We start from the raw sequence: 6,042 nt of genomic DNA on the forward strand, positions 1-6,042 counted from the left end.
CAGTAGTGGCGGATCTCCTGGATCTCCCGGTCAGTTGGGACTCAGCCTTGAGGGCTAAATTCCTAGCATCTTATACTCTAACCACCATCTGTGTGCCAATACGATCCTGGATATTGTATCTCAACCCTTCTAGATACCTAGAGGTCTTTTGGCTTTCAGTTTCAGACAGGTTGGCTCTCGCCAAAAGCCTTAAGAACTCAGAAGTATACTCATGGACACTCCGGGTCCCTTGAGAGCATCCTCTGTAGGAGCTGTAGATATACTGTTCGTAGTCCGGTGGTAAGAACCGCTCCCTCAGCATCGCCTTCATCCGTAGCCAAGATCTAATCGGATCTCTGCCCCCTCTTCTCCTCTCTTCCCTCATCTGATCCCACCAAACTGATGCGCCACCCTTCAGGCGATATGCCACCAGTCTAACTTTCCTCTCATCAGGAATACCAGCATACTCAAAGAAACGTTCAACTTCCGATAACCAATCTAAGAACCCCTCTATATCCAATTCGCCCCCAAAAGAAGGTAAGTCTATTTTTAGCTTAAAGGCATCATCATCTCTATCAAAGTTCCCTAGATCTGGTTCTGCCCTAGCAAGACCCACACGTCTGTCGTCAATCGGACCACCATTCCTCACAGTTCTAAAGGCACCATTATCCCCAATATCCTCAAAATCATCACTATCACTATCAACGTTATGTACAAGGACAAAGTTGGGTCTTCTTACCTCAGGATCCCTAGGACCCATTCATGGAAGTTGGACATTTGCCAATGGTAGTCGAGGTGGCGTGGGTTGCCTTTGGGGTCGTGGTTCAAGGACTCCTTCCCTCCTCTGGTCAGACTCCCCGGCGGCTGGTCTGACCACTGCAGGGATCTCCAATCTGAGGTTTTCCAGGGAAGCGGTTAGCTCCTGGAACCGTTGGTCGTTTTGTTTCTGCCGCTCAAGGCTGGCCTGGATTTGTTCCGTGAGGTGCTCTCTCAGCTCCTCATATCTCCGGTCACTGGTTTCCATGGAATCTTGCGGTTGTCGGGGTTAAATCATTGCCAAAAGAAGTTTCGGGTCAGGAAACGATTGGCTCTGATACCAACTGATACAGATTGAAAGCGATAAATGGAGGTTTTAATCGTAAACCAACAAAGATCTTCTTCTCTAGCTAGACTAGAAGGAGTGAATCCCGATAAACAAAGGTATAAACCTTAATCTCAATGAGAAATGATATTTGATTGATAAAAGTTCCCTTATCCTTATAAAATGAGGGTTTAAATACAACCTCCAATTGATCAGTAAAGGACAGGGACTACCCCTATTAAGGTTACAATATGGTTAACAATAAAAGGGTAAGATAGGTGATGCGCCTAGACAACAGGTACAGAGGTGCAGGTACGGAGCGTCAGAGGTTGTTGGTGAATTCCTTCGGCAGGAAGTAAACTTGAGATCCGCCCAGTGTAGTTGTTGGTACGCCTCATGGCGTACGCCTAGATCCGCCCTGCTCGCGTGTTATTATTGATCCCAGTTAAGATGTCCGCATAAGCTAATTGAACATTTTATGCAAGTTCATAAAGCTATCGGGACACTTTGAAAGTTCAGAGAGTCAATCAAACTTTTTGAACAAATTCAGAGGGCAAATGATATATTAAGCCTTTTTATTACTTTTTATAATCTTTTTTCTACCAACGGAGATATCAAGACGAAGCGATTTAAATGACCAATGCAAGGCAAGTTAGAGCATCTCCAAGAGACTCTTAGTGAGCTCTCTAAAAATAATATAAACAATTGACTCGTAGTGATTTAAGAGTGGCTAAGATATATGATCTCCAACAATGCTACTTAAATTCACTCCTTATTTATTATTTTATTAGTAAGATTATTCTTTATTGTTACATTACAAATAGTGTGAGGAGAGAGACACATCAATAATAAATTATTAATAAAAAACGAAGTTAGGAGGTACTAAGAGGTGGAGAGAGGCTCTCTATTAATAGAGAGGATGGAGAGGCTCTTAGTGATTTGAAGAGCCAATAAGAGGCTGTTGGAGATGAATTTTCATTCTCTCTCCTCAAATTTTAACTTAAGAGCCAACTTAAGAGGCTGTTGGAGATGCTCTTATGAAGAGAAGAGACGTCATAAGGTCGGAGCAAGATATTAAAGGCTTAAACTACTATTTGACCCTCAACATATCTAAAATTTTATTATCATAATCTATTATTTGATCACATTTGGTCCCTGATCTATCTCAGTTGGTGTAATTTCATCCAATAAATTGAGACTTTACATAATTGTTATTCTATTAGCACGTGACAATATTTTAACACTTAAATTTGATAGATTTTAGTTTAGAGATTTATTTTTATTTGTTTTTATTTTTTAATCTAATTAATTATTTTGACATAAGAGAGTTTATGTGACAAATAAACTTCAAGACATGTGACATGTCAAGCTCATATGTCAAAATATCATTACATATGAGGGGGATAACGGTTTTGTCAAGTCTCCATCTAAATTTGGTGAAATTTCACCAATTGGAATAGTTCAGTGACCAAATGTAACCGAATAATAGATCAGGAGCCAAATGATAAAATTTTGAATAGGTCAGGGACTCAATAACACCTTAAGCCGATATTAAATGACACAAGGAGATTAGTGTTGAAATTTCATGCGTGACTTCAATCTGTATTATTGCAAAGTTTTATTCCTCCTAAATTAGAGGTGGAAAAAATACACACGATACGAAATCGACACGCAATTTTAATATTTGGGTTTAGCTTAGTAGGTAGGTAACATGTCATTTTTGAGTTGACACGCAAATTTTTGTGTCGGGTTAAGGTTGACATGTGAACCCAAAAACGGAAGGAAATGACACGAATATTGAAAATTATTATTATATCCACTTATGTTTTTTTATGTCACTTTATTAATAAAGATAATAAAATTATAATTATTACTTGCAAATATTGATTCCAACCTCATAAATTGTTACAAACACATTATATGACCCTTCATTATGATATTAACGAACTTTTCAATGGTTAGTGTTAACGTACTAATCTATAAGCAATATAAAAATATTTAAAAATAGTACCATATCTTCTTATATTTTTAAAAGTTATTATTAATATATATATATATATATATATATATATATATATATATATAGAAGGGCTCTTGTGAGAACCATTTCTTAGATGAGAACACTTTCTTAAGTGAGAACCACTAAAACTACGTAGTTTTGAGTCTAAAAATAACAAAAAAAACACTGCTGCCAAGAGGGTTCAAACCTGGGGCCCTTAGTTTAGTCTCCATGTTAGTTACCACTAAGCTAATTATTTTGCTTATGTAATGTGTGCCGCGCGGATTAATATACCACACTGTAGCTTTCATTGTTTAATATTTTACACCTGCAGTTATTAATATTGATTAAATATGCATAATAATGAATTATTAATAGAAAAAAAAGAAATGTGCATAATAATGAATTATTAATAGAAAAAATTCAAAAACATGCTCTAATTTTTTATTTATTTAATTCCTCCATATTTTTGTAATTTATGTTTTAAAATGTTAAGGACGATGTTCTAAATATTGTTACATGTGTTCTTAACTTTATAATTTGTGTTCTAAAAATTAAGTATAATGTTTAAAAAAACAGTAAATATATGGATCATTTTTGCATTTGTTCTATAATATAATTTATAACTCATATTTTAAATAACATAACGTATGTTCTAAAAAACATAACGTATGTTCTAAAGTTTATAGTTTGTGGTCCAAAAATTAAGTATAATGTTCTAAAAAATCAGTAGAAATCTGGATTGTTTTTTCATTTGTTCCAAAAATATAATTTATAACTCATGTTCGAAAAAGCATAACACATGTTCTAAAAAACATAACGTATGTTCTAAAGTTTGTAGTTTGTGTTCCAAAAATTAAGTATAATGTTCTAAAAAAATCAGTAGATATCTGGATTGTTTTTTCATTTGTTCAAAAAATATAATTTATAACTCATGTTCGAAAAAACATAACACATGAAAAAACATAACGTATGTTCTAAAGTTTGTAGTTTGTATTCCAAAAATTAAGTATAATGTTCTAAAAAAATCAGTAGATATTTGGATCGTTTTTTCATTTGTTCCAAAAATATAATTTATAACTCATGTTCGAAAAAACATAACACGTGTTCTAAAAAACATAACGTATGTTCTAAAAAACATAACGTATGTTCTAAAAAATATGTCGTACGTTCTAAACTTCATAGTTCGTGTTTTAAAAGTTAAGATATATGTTGTTTCAAAAAAAAGTTAAATTATATGTTATAACGTATGTTTAAAAAAATATAATGATTTTATATAACATAAATTATAAAATATAAAGGAATTAAATAAATAAGAAATTGGAGCATGTTTTTGAATTTTTTTCTATTAATAATTCATTATTATGCACATTTCTTTTTTTTCTATTAATAATTCATTATTATGCATATTTAATCAATATTAATAAGTGCATGCGTCAAATATTAACAATGAAAGCTATAGTGCGATGGTATATTAATCATCGCGTCACATATTACACAAGAAAAGTAGTTATCTTGGTGGTAAGTAACATGGAGTATAAATTAAGGGTTTAAGGTTCGAACCCCTATGATGGCAGCAGCGTTTTTTTTTTAATTCATTAAACTGTTTTCTCGGTCATGAATCTTGTTATCTACACTTCATACGTGTATTATTTTATTAGTAACAAATCACAAACATTCGTTGGGATGTGAAAAAAAATAAAAAATAAATATTGTCTTTTTGTATGGATTAAACAAAAAAAAATTCAAAAAATTCACCGAATTTATAAATATTAATCTCAAATTCTATTATTAAATTATAAAAAACATGAAATCCTTTTATAACGAATTATTATGCAATTGGTGCAGAATAATGAATATAAATATCTGTGTTTTATAATAGTGTCTGAAATTGACTCAATTTATCAACGTTAGGGGTAAAATTACTCTTGACTTCCAACGTTAGGGGTAAAATTACACCATTTTAGACCATAAAGGTAAAATTGCTCCTGACCCAAAACGTTAGGGATATTTTTGCACCTTAACCCTTTTCATATTGTATTTGTATTTTTTTTATCTGATAAAATGATATCATTTTATATATAAAAAAAACTTTGTAACAAAAATATCATAAATTCATAACAAAAATATGTCCACGTTTACTTTGATTTCACTGTAATCATTTTCTCCCAAAACCAACATATTAACTAGAAATATCATATAAACAAGTCATCAAAATGAAAAAAAATAAAAATAAAAATAAAAATAAAAAATTGCTCCATCACAGAACTTCAATAGCATATAGCATATAATAAATTGTTGTGTCACGTCTACGGGTGCAAACAAGCCGAACCGAGACCAGACTCGGCTCGAGCTCGAAGTTCACCAAGCCTGGAATTTTAGAGCTCGTCGAGCGATTCGTTTTGAATTTTTTTTGGAAGTTTTCAATATACTTAATTGTACCCAAATAATATTTTATTATCTAAAAGGAATATAAAATTTAAACTCCAAAAAACAAATGTAATATATAATCTACAACAAATTTGAACAAAATAATAAGATTAATCAAATATAGAATCCAACAAATTCGAATTTAACATTTAGTCTACAACCATATAGTTTCAAATTGAATTTTGGACCAAGCATTCATGTTTGGTTCAAAATCATTAATTAAAAAAACTAATAAACAAATTACAAAATTAAAATGTATTTAAATTGCAAAATAAAAATTTAATAGTAAATATATATAATATTATTAGAAAAACTCTCGAGCCTGCTCGGGACTCGAGCATTAATGAATCCGAGCTTGCTCACGAGCTTTCGAGTCAAACCCAAGAAAGCTCAAACTCGGATTCATTAATGCTCGAGCCGATCTCGAACTTGAGTCGAGCTCAATCAATCCGAACTTTGACCGAACCGAACACGAATAGTTGCGAACTAGGCAGACTCATTTGCACCCCTAATCATGTCAACATTCTAGTGAATTTTTATACATAAATTAAGC

Source organism: Euphorbia lathyris, chromosome 8 (assembly GCF_963576675.1).
Source record: "Euphorbia lathyris chromosome 8, ddEupLath1.1, whole genome shotgun sequence".
NCBI classification, from domain to species: Eukaryota; Viridiplantae; Streptophyta; class Magnoliopsida; order Malpighiales; family Euphorbiaceae; genus Euphorbia; species Euphorbia lathyris.